Here is a 12966-nt window from a genome sequence, read left to right as displayed (position 1 = left end):
CCAAGTGTTGGTGCTAAACTGTGTGTTATTGGATGCTAGCATGCTAGTTAGCTATGGTGTCATAGTTAGCTAGCTGAATAAAGTGGGTTGAGTCTATTCCTTGAAACATTGAACCGCTGTGGTTCACAACAATTCTGATTTCTAAAGGTGGAAGTTGGGAGCGTTTTTGTTCGGGTGGTTCAGTGAAACAATTATAGTTTCTGAGGTGGAAGTTTTGGTGAGGGAGGCCCTGCTCTCTCCTCTCCCAGATGTTTAGTTCATTTCATTCCGATCTCCTCTGCATTATTGTAGCCATTTGCTACAGCCTGTCAACTATGCCTCTGCCTATCCCTGTTCTCTCCTCTCTGCACTCTCTACACAAACGCCTCACACCGCGTGGCTGCTGCCTCTCTAACCTGGTGGTCCCTGCACGCACCCCACACCTGGAGTTCCAGGTCTCAGGCAGCCTCTGGAACTGCCGTTCTGCTGCCAACAAAGCTGACTTCATCCCAGCCTATGCTAACCTCCAGTCCCTCGACTTCCTGGCGCTGACGGAAACATGGATTACCACTGAAAACACTGCTACTCCTACTGCTCTCTCCTCGTCTGACCATGTGTTCTCGCATACCCCGAGAGCATCTGGTCAGAGGGGTGGTGGCACAGGAATCCTCATCTCTCCCAAGTGGACATTCTCAATTTTTCCCCTAACCCATCTGTCTATCTCCTCATTTGAATTCCATGCTGTCACAGTCACTAGCCCATTTAAGCTTAATATCCTTGTCATCTATCGCCCTCCAGGTTCCCTTGGAGAGTTCATCAATGAGCTTGACGCCTTGATAAGTTCCTTTCCTGAGGATGGCTCACCCCTCACAGTTTTGGGGGATTTCAACCTCCCTACGTCCACATTTGACTCATTTCTCTCTGCCTCCTTCTTTCCACTCCTCTCCTCTTTTGACCTCACCCTCTCACCGTCCCCCCCTACTTACAAGGCAGGCAATACGCTTGACCTCATCTTTACTAGATGCTGATCTTCTACTAATCTCACTGCAACTCCCCTCCATGTCTCCGACCACTACTTTGTTTCCTTTTCTCTCTCGCTCTCCTCCAACACTACTCACTCTGCCCCTACACAGATGGTAATGCGCCGCCGCAACCTTCGCTCTCTCTCTCCCACTACTCTCTCCTCTTCCATCCTATCATCTCTTCCCTCTGCTCAATCCTTCTCCCTCCAATCTCCTGATTCTGCTTCCTCAACCCTCCTCTCCTCCCTTTCTGCATCCTTTGACTCTCTGTGTCCCCTATCCTCCCGGCCGGCTCGGTCCTCCCTTCCAGCTCCGTGGCTTGATGACTCATTGCGAGCTCACAGAACAGAGCTCCGGGCAGCGGAGCGGAAATGGAAGAAAACTAAACTCCCTGCCGACCTGGCATCTTTTCACTCCCTCCTCTCTACATTTTCTTCATCTGTTTCTGCTGCTAAGGCCACTTTCTACCACTCTAAATTCCAAGCATCTGCCTCTAACCCTAGGAAGCTCTTTGCCACATTTTCCTCCCTGCTGAATTCCCCCCCCCCCCCCCCACCTCCTCTCTCTCTGTGGATGACTTCGTCAACCACTTTGAAAAGAAGGTTGACGACATCCGATCCTTGTTTGTTAAGTCTAATGACACTGCTGGTCCTACTCACACTGCCCTACCCTATGCTTTGACTTCTTTCTCCCCTCTCTCTCCAGATAAAATCCTGCGACTTGTGACTGCAGGCCGCCCAACAACCTGCCCGCTTGACCCCATCCCCTCCTCTCTTCTCCAGACCATCTCCGGTGACCTTCTCCCCTACCTCACCTCGCTGATCAACTCATCCTTGACCGCTGGCCATGTCCCTTCCGTCTTCAAGAGAGCGAGAGTTGCACCCCTTCTCAAAAAACCAACACTCGATCCCACTGATGTCAACAACTACAGACCAGTATCCCTTCTTTATTTTCTTTCCAAAACTATTGAGCATGCCGTCTTTAGCCAACTCTCTTGCTATCTCTCTCAGAATGACCTTCTTGATCCAAACCAGTCAGGTTTCAGGACTGGTCATTCAACTGAGACTGCTCTTCTCTGTGTCACGGAGGCTCTCCGCACTGCTAAAGCTCACTCTCTCTCCTCTGCTCTTGTCCTTCTAGACCTGTCTGCTGTCTTTGATACTGTGAACCATCAGATCCTCCTCTCCACCCTCTCCGAGCTGGGCATCTCCGGCGCGGCTCACTCCTGGATTGCGTCCTACCTGACCGGTCGCTCCTACCAAGTGGCGTGGCGAGAAGCTGTCTCCGCACCACGTGCTCTCACCACTGGTGTCCCCCAGGGCTCAGTTCTAGGCCCTCTCCTATTCTCCCTATACACCAAGTCACTTGGCTCTGTCATATCCTCACATGGCCTCTCCTATCATTGCTACGCTGACGATACACAACTAATCTTCTCCTTTCCCCCTTCTGATAACCAGGTGGCGAATCGCATCTCTGCATGTCTGGCAGACATATCAGTATGGATGACGGATCACCACCTCAAGCTGAACCCTGGCAAGACGGAGCTGCTCTTCCTCCCGGGGAAGGACTGCCCGTTCCATGATCTCGCCATCACAGTTGACAACTCCGTTGTGTCCTCCTCCCAGAGTGCGAAGAGCCTTGGCGTGACCCTGGACAACACCCTGTCGTTCTCCGCTAACATCAAGGCGGTGACCCGATCCTGCAGGTTCATGCTCTACAACATTCGGAGAGTACGACCCTGCCTTACACAGGAAGCGGCACAGGTCCTAATCCAGGCACTTGTCATCTCCCGTCTGGATTACTGCAACTCACTGTTGGCTGGCCTCCCTGCCTGTGCCATTAAACCCCTACAACTCATCCAGAATGCCGCAGCCCGTCTGGTGTTCAACCTTCCCAAGTTCTCTCACGTCACCCCCCTCCTCCGCACACTCCACTGGCTTCCAGTTGAAGCTCGCATCCGTTACAAGACCATGGTGCTTGCCTATGGAGCAGTGAGGGGAATGGCACCTCCGTACCTTCGGGCTCTGATCAGTCCCTACACCCAAATGAGGGCATTGCGTTCATCCACCTCTGGCCTGCTGGCTCCCCTTCCTCTGCGGAAGCATAGTTCCCGCTCAGCCCAGTCAAAACTGTTCGCTGCTCTGGCACCCCAATGGTGGAACAAGCTCCCTCACGACGCCAGGACAGCGGAGTCACTCACCACCTTCCGGAGACATTTGAAACCCCACCTCTTTAAAGAATACCTGGGATAGGATAAAGTAATCCTTCTAAACCCCCCCCCCCCCCCCCCCCCCCCCCCCAAAAAAAAAAAAAAAAAAAAAAAAGTGTAAAGTGGTTATCCCACTGGCTATAGGGTGAATGCACCAATCTGTAAGTCGCTCTGGATAAGAGCGTCTGCTAAATGACGTAAATGTGCCCTTGAGCAAGGCACTTAACCCTAATTGCTCCTGTAAGTCGCTCTGGATAAGAGCGTCTGCTAAATGACTAAAATGTAATGTAAAAATGTAACACCTGCTCTTATCATGACATAGACTGACCAGGTGAATCCAGGTGAAAGCTATGATCCCTTATTAATGTCACTTGTTAAATCCACTTCAATCAGTGTAGATGAAGGGGAGGAGACAGGTTAAAGAAGGACTTGGAAGCCTTAAGGCAATTGAGACATGGATTGTGTATGTGTGCCATTCAGAGGGTGAATTGGAAAGACAAAATATTTAAGTGCCTTTGAATGGGGTAAGGTAGTCGGTGCCAGGCCCACCGGTTTGTGTCAAGAACTGCAACGCTGCTGGGTTTTTCATGCTCAACATCACGCACCAAGCCAGGGGTGCGCGTCGTCTGTCCGGCACAACCCGTGCCTGGGTCATCGGTGCCAATTCAGGTACCGCTCAACTGCTCCACTAAGGAGCTGAAGCCTACCGCTCCTGCTACGTCCAGTCCAGCTCCAGCCAGCGGGGCCAGACCGGACCAGGGGCGCTATGGGGGGTTTGTTGGAGGGTGGTGGGCAAGCCCGGAGCCAGAACCGCCGCCGAGGAGGAATGCCCACCCAGCCCTCCCCTGTTTTGCTCGTATTTAGGCGCGGTCTAAATTTAGGCGCGGTCTAAAAACTGCGACCGCGCCTTTAGGGGGGGGTACTGTCACACCCTGGCTCTGGGACTCTATATGTTGAGCCAGGGTGTGTTCATTCTATGTGTTCTGTTTCTATGTTGGGTGTTTCTAGTTCGTCATTTTCTATGTTTGACTGAGTGACTCCCAATCAGAGGCAACGAGTGTCAGCTGTGTGCTGGTTGTCTCTGATTGGGAGCCATATTTAACTGTCTGTGTTTCACTTTGTGTTTGTGGGTTTTTGTTCCTTGTCGGTCTTTGTCACCGTGGACTTCACGAGTCGTTTATTGTTTTGTGTATTGTATAGGTTATCTCTAAAGATAATAAAGATCACCATGTTCGTGCAACACGCTGCGTATTGGTCTACTTCTCGTCAAGACGATCGTGACATCCAGCCAACTTGACACAACTGTGGGAAGCATTAGAGTCAACATGGGCCAGAGTCATGTGAAAATTAGTTTTGATCAGTCATGGAAATAATAGTGCTGAAAAGAAATTGGCTTCCTTTTTAAAAAGAAGATGGAAAACAAACTATGAAGGAAAATTACTGGAGTTTTGGTGCAGGTACAGCCAAGTAGCGCAAATATAATATTGCGATATTGTCAAAACGATACGATATATCGTACAAAATAATATCCTGATATGTAACTGTATTGATTTTTTCCACTGGTTGTCATGGTAGTCACATAAGACTGCCAACAAGTCATGTTCCATAGAATTACAATCAATCAGTTCTAATGCTATGATCACCTCTCCTTTATGACATCATGGATTTTCCATGATTAAAACAGGTTGATAGATACGGGATCACGTTTTCTCCATTCACAAGTACCATCTCACAAGTTCAGCACAAGCATGATATGTTATAAAATTGTAACAATAAAGATATTACACATGTGGAAAAAATCCATTCTTGGCACAGAGGTTGGGGTCAGCACTGTAAAATGGATAAAGTCATGACTGGTACAGACTAGTCTGGCTGCAGACAGAGAGATTCACCTGGAGAGTTGCTCTGGAGTCAGATGGGAACTTTGAATCCTAACAGTCAACATAAAGCCCTGGAGAGCCCTGTAGTTCTCCCCAGCTGCCTCTGGTCATGGTAGGACAGGAGAGGCCACTGGGCCATGAGGACAAACACACAGAGTCGCTCTGAGGCCCACTGTCTATCACACACAAACACACGCACGTATACGCAGTTCTGTCCATCTACATCGCTCCACTGTCATGTGATCTCATACAAACTCTTGAGGGTCACCCATTCAATGAGACATGGAGAACAGGTCATCCTTCGTTCCCCAAACCGTTGAATGAGCAGGAGGTCTGTTCAGAGCCAGAATCATCATCCAATTCCGGTCCAGGAAACACAAAAGGAATTCTGTCCCATTCTGGTCAGCCTGTCCAACATGTGACGACAAACAAAAGTTGTTTAACAGAGACAGAACAGGTATTGTCATTATGACAACATGGTTGTTGTCCGCTTTACCCCTCTCTCTCCTCACGGGGAACATAAACAATTTAGCAGGAATTTCCAGACAGAGGACAAACTGAGCCAACCACCCAAAAAAAAATTAAAACAAATTAAAAAAAGACAAAAAATATTGTGTCACACCCTGGCTCTGGGGACTCTATATGTTGAGCCAGGGTGTGTAGATTCTATGTGTTTATGTTCTGTGTGGGAGTTCTAGTTTGTATTTCTATGTTGGCCAGAGTGGCTCCCAATCAGAGGCAACGAGTGTCAGCTGTTGCTGGTTGTCTCTGATTGGGAGCCATATTTAAACAGTCTGTTTCCCTTAGTGTTTGTGGGATCTTGTTTCCGTTTGGTTTGTTTCTGTGTTAACCGTAGGACTGCACGTTTCGTTTATTGTTTTGTTGTTATATTATCACTAAAGATAAAAAAGTTAAGTATGTTTGCAACTAACGCTGCGCATTGGTCTACTCACTCTAACGATCGTGACAGAAGATCCCACCATACCAGGACCAAGCAGCGTGTCCAGGAGCAGGCAGCCTGGATGTGGGAGCAGATCTTGGACGGGCAGGGGTCCTGGACCTGGGAGGAAATCCAGGCCGGGATGGATCGGCGGCCATGGAAGGAGAGGGTAGAGGCGCGACGGAGAGAGGAGCAACGGCGTAAACAGTGTCGTCGTCGGTCGGACGAGAGGCAACCCCAAAAAATTTTTAAGGGGGGGCACACGGCATGGGCGACTGGGCAGCAGGAGGCAGCTACAGGGCGTAGTAGAAGGTTAGGTGAGGAGGCCACCAGGTTAAGGGGGCTATTGGCGCAGAGGGAGCAGGAGTTAGTGGTGCAGAGGGTGGAGCTATTGGAGGCGATAAGGGAGAAGGTGAGAATTGAGGCACGGCGAGAGAAACTCGGTAGGCAGCTGAGGGAGCGGAGGGTTATGACGAAACCCAGTCCCGCTCCTCACACCAAGCAAGTGGTGTGCGTCACCAGTCCGGTCCGGCCCGTTCCTGCTCCCCGCACTAAGTGGATGGTGCGCGTCGCCAGCCCGGCCCGGCCTGTTCCTGCTCCTCGCACCAAGCCTACGGTGCGCGTCGCCAGCCCGGCCCGGCCTGTTCCTGCCCCTCGCACCAAGTGTACGGTGCGCGTCGCCAGCCCGGCCCGGCCTGCTCCTGCCACTCGCACCAAACCTACGGTGCGCGTCGCCAGCCCGGCCCGGCCTGTTCCTACCACTCGCACCAAGTCTACGGTGCGCGTCGCCAGCCCGGCCCGGCCTGTTCCTGCTCCACGCACCAAGCCTACGGTGCGCGTCGCCAGCCCAGCCCGGCCTGTTCCTGCCACTCGCACCAAGCCTACGGTGTGCGTCGCCAGCCCGGCCCGGCCTGTTCCTGCCCCTCACACCAAGCCTACGGTGCGCGTCGCCAGCCCGGCCCGGCCTGTTCCTGCCACTCGCACCAAGTCTACGGTGCGCGTCGCCAGCCCGGCCCGGCCTGTTCCTGCCACTCGCACCAAGCCTACGGTGCGCGTCGCCAGCCCGGCCCGGCCTGTTCCTGCCACTCGCACCAAACCTATGGTGCGCGTCGCCAGCCCGGCCCGGACTGTTCCTGCCACTCGCACCAAGTCGACGTTGCGCGTCGCCAGCCCGGCCCGGCCTGTTCCTGCTCCACGCACCAAGACTACAGTGCGCGTCGCAAGCCCGGCCCGGCCTGTTCCTGCCACTCGCACCAAGCCAGGGGTGCGAGTCGTCAGGCCGGTCCGGCCCGTTGCTGCTCCATGCACCAAGCCAGGGATGCGCATCGTCAGCCCGGTCCGGTCCATTCCTGCTCCACGCACCAAGCCAGGGGTGCGCATCGTCAGCCCGGTCCGGTCCGTTCCTGCTCCACGCACCAAGCCAGGGGTGCGCATCGTCAGCCCGGTCCGGTCCGTTCCTGCTCCACGCACCAAGCCAGGGGTGCGCGTCGTCAGTCCGGCACAACCCGTGCCTTGGTCACTGGTGCCTGATCAGGTTCCGGTCAGCTGCTCCACAACGGAGCTTAAGCAATCCGCTCCTTCGATGTCCAGTCCAGCTGGACTATCCATCCCGGCCTTATTTGTGTTTTATTCTGTATTATTTCATTTTTTTCTTAGCCTACTATAAAATAGCCTATGTGTATTGACTGTTTAATTAACAAAATAACTACTGATTTCATGTGCATGGAGTAGCCACAGACCAGTAACATAAATAAATTCAAAATATGCCATTCTGTTCTTTTGAAAATATTTTTTTATAATGTTTCTTAGGACCTGCCTAAAATGAATTAATAATGGATTTCTTTGTGATAGTGTATATTCAATGTATTTATTAAAATAGAAGTTCACCCACATCAGCCCACTTCAACTCCCACTCCTAAACTTGCCGGCATGTACACAAAGATATAAAAGGCTTATCCCGCCAAGAATGTGGTAAAAATGGGACTGTGTGAATTTGGCTCTAAAAAACAATGCCCATTTTTGTTTTGTTTTACAGGCAACACACAGTAAGGTCAGTCTGTAAAGGGTATATGTAGGCTATTACATTATTTTAGCCAGCTCCTGTTATTATTTTGGATGTGCGTAGTTTTTTTTCCATGTAGGCTATATGTCATGGAAGGAGAGATGCGATAATCCGGTGACACTTTAGAAACATTTAAGTTATTTTCCTGTAACAATCGCTTGTTTCCCGTTTACTTTGATTAAAAAACAAACCCCTAGTAGGCTACCCTTACCCTACTATAATGAAAGCTGGTTCAACAGCAATGCTTCTGGTGTCTTTTGTATCTTGGACATGCATTAGCCAAGTAGCTCATACATAAAAAGTTTCAAAATGGTCTACTCCTGAGGCTTTTGCCGACATGTTTTTGCAAAATTCACAATTCACATAGGCCTATCATACTCCATTCGGCTTGTATCCATTCCAATTTCCAAAGAGTGCCTCTTGTCCAGTTAACAAAGACGCGCTCCTCCAAACATAGGCTGTTCAAATTTGTCAGTCCTATAACGCCATATCAACGGTAGGCCGAGGCTATATCTTGCTTATTGAGAACGTGCCTCACACATACAATTCAATTTACGGGAGCCTATTTTTTACGTGACGAGAAGTGCAATGTGTAAAGGCCTATACTTGTTGAAGCCAATTACAACAATGTTGACTGTCAACACTCCAAACCAGTGGAAGCTGCTGAGGGGAGGACGGCTCATAATAATCATATGTGGGTTGTTGAATTGATTTAACAACATTCCAACCTTGTTTAGTATTATCTAGAACAATTGTGGCATTTTTTCACTATTTTGATCTGTTTGCATCAGTTGTAATGGGGGGCTTTTATTTTGAAATCCATTATTGTTGCTCACGGGGATGTAGTTCATGACACACTGGTGTCAATAACTTACAAAACTTGAGACAAATGCATGCAGTATTAAACCATGGAATGCCATGAGTGGACAAACCCTTGTCACACCTTGTTTATTGATCAAAACCCAGCCCTTTCACGCCACCGCCAGCTATTGCACTCATAATAATGGCTGTGAAAATAGCTAAAATATTTGACACACACCCAGACATATAGCGCTACCGTGAGCGCGTAGATTCACCATTGCATTAGGTTTGTTAAAATAGAGCGCTCAACGTGAGAACTGATTACAAATGTAAATAATTAGGTAGCATTTCGCTACACCCGCAATAACATATGCTAAACAAGTGTATGTGACAAATAACATTTGATTTGATTTTTTGATTTGGATGGTTCCAAGTATCACTCAAAATGTTTCCAAGGTTCATTCTTTCATCCATAATGAAAACTTGAGTTTGTAGTAAAATAAATATCCATGAATCATCCTTGAAATCCTTGTCTATCTTACTTTTCTTTCAGTAAGAGATCCGAAAGTGACAGAACTGTCATCAGGTCCTTTGGGCGCCTCAGGAGGCACGGACATCAGTCCCAGACACATGACGCCTCCGAGGTATGACCAGTTTAATAGTTTGACATCCTTTTACAATAAACAACATGGATGCCAGACAGTTGCACGTCTGGTGTTCTGAACATACTGCATGTGTGTGAATTATAGCATTCTATATTGCTGTTGATGTGAGTGGCCTTTAAAATTCTACCCCTCTATGCTCCTTATGGGTGATGGCATATGCTAAATAAAAGATAATGAAATAAGAACAACAATCTTGAAGGACGGGTTATTTATAATGGAGACGCTGAGGAGGGGAGGGAACCGGGAAACACTGTACTGTATTTCATGACCTTGTCAGCCCATTGGTTTGGTCTGTAATCCGCTTCCATAAAGAGAATGTAGGATTATAGAGAGAGATAGGAGAATGCAATATATACCTTCTTAACACTTGAGCTGCCTGCAGTCAGTCAGTCAGTCAGCTGGCCATCCCTTAACACGCCTGTGCTGCTCTCCTGGGTGAGTTCCAAGGTGAGAACCAATCATTATGTCTGTCTCTGTTCTGTACTTCTACCTAGTTAGACACTATCCAGAGGAGAGAAGAATAATTTAGAGGTTTTGATTTTTGGAGAAACTTATTTATTATATAGTAGCATGACGTCTTTTCGCCAACTTATTCATGAGTACTTGAAGTATTATAGTGATATGCCTATTACAGATGTAATGTCATTACTTGGCTGTTGGTTGAGAAAAATAAGATTGTTTATATAAAGATCTTAGCATGTGAAATGCATTTTAATTCGTGAAATGTAAGAGAATTGTATTGTGTATTGGAATTGGATTGGATTGTGATTACAACAGTTTTAATTGACTGTTATCATTGGCTATAGTCCAAGAGTGTTAGAATGTTTGGAAATCTTGATTTCTTTCCTGTAATCATAAATTAAGGTGTTTGGATTGTTGCTTCACAGTAGTATTTGCATAAAGAAACGTTTATCAGGTACCAGTAGTATATTAAATGTGTTTTAGTGAGCAGACATCAACTGTATAATTATCCATGGGGTGGTAAATGATTGATATATGTACTGATGATGTGACATACTGAAAGGGTACACCACCACAAGACATAAATCTGAAAGTGATCTACAAATGTTTTCCTTCCTGTCAACATCATATTTTGGACATAACTACACAGCCTGTTACAACATCATAGACATCTCTGATATATCATCTAATTCGCCATCTGGACATACACTGAGTGTACAAAACACTAGGAACACCTTCCTAATATTGAGTTGCACCCCCCTTTGCCCTCAGAACAGCCTCAATTCGTCGTGGCATGGACTTTACAAGGTGTCGAAAGCATTCCACAGGGATGTTGGCCCATGTTGACTCCAATGCTTCCCACAGTTGTATCAAGTTGGCTGGATGTCCTTTGGGTGGTGGACCATTTTTGATACACACAGGAAATTGTTGAGCATGAAAAACCCAGCTGTGTTACAGTTCTTGACACACTCAAACCGGTGCGCCTGGCACCTACCATACGCTGTTCAAAGGCACTTCAATATTTTGTCTTGCCCATTCACCCTCTGAATGGCACACATACACAATCCATGTCTCAATTGTCTCAAGGCTTAAAAATCCTTATTTAACCAGTCTCCTCTCCTTCATCTACACTGATTGAAGTGGATTTAGTAAGGAATCAAAACTTTCACCTGGATTCACCTGGTCAGTCTATGTCATGGAAAGAGCAGGTGTTCCTAATGTTTAGTACACCCAGTGTATTACCTAATTCACAATATTTGCTCAACTACATTTTTGGAGCCGCAAAAACGTTCTGCATTTTGATTTTGGATATGACTAAAGTACTTGAGTTACTGTACTTGAGTTCATAGGCATAGTGAGGATAAGTCTTTGGTAATAGATGACCCCATACCAGGGCATATACAAAAAAAAAAAAAAAATGTATGCACGCATGACTGTAAGTCGCTTTGGATAAAAGCGTCTGCTAAATGGCATATTATTATTATTATTATTAGGGCAAGTTGAACAGCTGACACAGCTGAATGTCAGCACACAAGAGTTGCTGTACCGTAAATACCTCTATGCCTGTGTAGTTGAGCTTATTGAAGCTGGAGTGATACTATTCCAATTTTAAAAGTAGTGTGCAACTCTGTGAAGTACCCGCTCTTCTGCAGATCTGAAATGTACTGTCTAGGACTGGAGTTTTTGAGAACTGTACTGCTTTAAATAGTATTATGGGACATTTATGGCTTTGGTTTATTGCACAATAAACTCATCTGAATTCGAATCTGAACAATAATTATCCTGGACAGAAAAAGAGAGATGCTTATAAACTCATTTTGACAATACATCTATTCAGTGTATGTAATCATGAAGAGTGGAGACAGTTGAGTTAGTGCACTGTACAGACCTGACAGAGCAGCAGCAGTTATTTTTGAGATGTGGCCTAACGTCATGGTCATCTAAGGGATGTTCTAGAAGGCAGTTGCACGGCTGGCACCACCAGCTGTCGTGTTGGGTTACTGTGACCTCTCGGAGACAAGCCTGCCATAACATAGAGCCACTTAAGACAAGATCTGGGCTCAATTTAGATCTCCTCCACTCAACTCAAGATAACTTTCCCATCTCCGGGGACACAACACCCAGAGCCCAGACCAAAGATTTGGAGTCGACTGAGTTTAAGGGATTCAGAATGTATTCTTATTACTTGTCTCAATTACAAAACCAAGCAAAGAAGTCCATAGTCAATTCTGTCTGCATGGCCCATGTTGGAAGTAGGGGAGAGCGGGGACAATTGTAACAAGGGACAGACTCAATAACACAAATTAGAAACAACCTAGAGTGCTGTTATTCAATGTTCTTAAAAATGTGAATTATTTTGCAGACTTTGACAACTGTTTTGTATTGACCTGTCTAACATTCTCAATTTATCTAAACCGACTGTATATAATACTATCAGTAATCTTATTGGTATAGTTTTCATATTGGTATAGTTGATGGAGGATAGACAGTGCCTTCAGAAAGTATTCAGCCCCTTGACTTTTTCCACATTTTGTTTAGTTACAGCCTTATTCTAAAATGGATTTTTTTTTTTATTATCCTCATCAATCTACACAAAATACCCCATAAAGACCAAAGCAAAACATTTTTGTTGTTGTTGTAAATGTATAAAATATAAACAATATAAATGCCTTATTTACATAAGTATTCAGACCCTTTGCTATGAGACTCAACATTGAGCTCAGGTGCATCCTGTTTCCATTGATCATCCTTGAGATGTTTCTACAACTTGATTGGAGTCCACCTGTGGTAAATTCAATTGATTGGACATGATTTGGAAAGGCACACACATGTCTATATAAGGTCCCACAGTTGACAGTCCATGTCAGAGCAAAAACCAAGCCATGAGGTTGAAGGAAATGTCCGTAGAACTCCGAAACAGGATTGTGTTGAGGCACAGATCTGGGG

Source organism: Coregonus lavaretus, assembly GCF_964263955.1.
Source record: "Coregonus lavaretus genome assembly, chromosome: 9".
Lineage (NCBI taxonomy): Eukaryota > Metazoa > Chordata > Actinopteri > Salmoniformes > Salmonidae > Coregonus > Coregonus lavaretus.
Note: the sequence above shows the minus strand (reverse complement) of the source record.